Raw genomic sequence first — 1872 nt, forward strand, 5'->3', positions numbered from 1 at the left:
TGTCACTTTTCTGATTAAAAAGCCCTGTTCATGTGACTTAGGCAGAATACAATTAAGGGACAAGGCTCTAAAAGCCTATTGCACATAAAAGGAGCACTCTGACTGAGCCTCGCCTGTAAATATCATGTTTGATATGGGCTTTTAATCTGCTTAGCCATTCTCAACTATAGAATAGGCTCATCCCTTTGCTCAAACCTCTGTCCAATGGCTGGGCCCGAGGACCAATGGGAACACAACACTAGTGTGCTATCTGATTAGGTAGGGTTAATTACAGAGCACTGTTTTGTAGTGGCTGCATTTGAGAGCCGCCCATAAATAGATGGGCATGGCTAATGCATGCCCAGAAATGAATTTTAATTAACTGTGTGTAAGACAGGCGCACTTAGGAGTGTGTGTCCTGGATGTACTGACCTGCTATGGGCCAGAGGGGGGCAAGATGACAGCAAAGGCACTGAGGCCTGATGAGAGCAGTGTTACCTGTACACACACAAATACAAATACACAGTGAGCAAGTCCTCTGTGTTCTCACATTATGATACCTGAACACTACAGAAAGTGTGTAACAGCATATTTTTCCTTGCCTTTTCCAGCTGCATTTCATGTCTCCACACATCCAAGTGTCAAATGCCCATTTCAAGTTGATACCGTTTCCTCAGTTTTCTGTGTGATTGGATTAATTATGTGTCAGTCACTTTGCTAGAGGTCAGTGGACATACATTCTTGGTCATAAGTCATCAATCTCTGTGACCATGGAGATGAAAAGTCAAGCATGTCAGCCACAGAGCTGGACAGAGAGGGATCAGACCATTGATTTCAGGGCCAACCCAATCTCAGCAGCAGCCTGTTCCCCTAACTGAAATTATCCCCATGGGCCATATACAGTCCACCTAATACTAATATGATATGTGTTTCATTTGAAGCCTATAACAGTATTTTAAGGGCATGTTTCACTTTGTCTATTTGTTCAGACCATTTGTATTTGTATTTTGCTTGTTATTTGAAAGCTGTATAGTCACACTTGCCAAATATGTAACTCTGTTTTTTAGCTCCAACATTTGATTTTCAAAATATTTTTTTTATTATTTCACAATTCCTAGTTTCCACTATTGTCCGCTGAACTTATTGTGAGTTGATTTGTGTAAAGGAAAACGGCATGTCTAACAGTCAGATGTTATGAGTTACCATGTAGGGGCAATGCTTTGGATAAGTAGCACTAATGATAATGTAGGACTCAAATATGTGGTGCACACAGTGACAGAAGGCAGGGACAGACTGAGTAAGCTCACACCAGCCAGACAGCCTGCTGGCGGCTGATGAACCCGCATCACTGTAGCTTCTCTCCACTCCTCTCCACTCTCCTAAATGGCTAATCTTTGTTGGATCTCACCCTTAATTGGTTAACAGTCTCCGCAGGGCAAGTGAAAGTGGTGCTATTTAGGGCTGCACCATGGAACAGAAACACTTTCATCTTGGCAATAACAGGCAACAATTATATTACCAGATTCGAAAGAGAACCTTTCTATCTCGCCACTAATCAAAAACGCAGCCCATCTGTTGTGCTGTCTCTTTTGAAACGACTGTTTATCTGCGCCGCGTATGATAACTGGGTCTGGACACTAATTAACTGCTCAACAGACCGCAATTAGATTCTATTTCTATTAAATTCAACCAAAAAGTCGCTAGGAAAAAAAAACTGCGCTTGTATTTTATGTTTACTCCAACTGGTGGACCAGCATCACTCTTTCTCTATGCCGCTCTCTCTCCAATCGCTCTCCCTCACATGCACGCTCACTGCTCGTGCGTCAATACAAGCTATTAGTGCATATGCGCGCGCCACCACCTCTCCTGCACGCGCGCATAGACTGTCAGGAA

This window comes from Boleophthalmus pectinirostris, unplaced genomic scaffold (genome assembly GCF_026225935.1).
Source record: "Boleophthalmus pectinirostris isolate CB_2022bp ecotype Guang Dong unplaced genomic scaffold, ASM2622593v1 HiC_scaffold_19, whole genome shotgun sequence".
Lineage (NCBI taxonomy): Eukaryota > Metazoa > Chordata > Actinopteri > Gobiiformes > Gobiidae > Boleophthalmus > Boleophthalmus pectinirostris.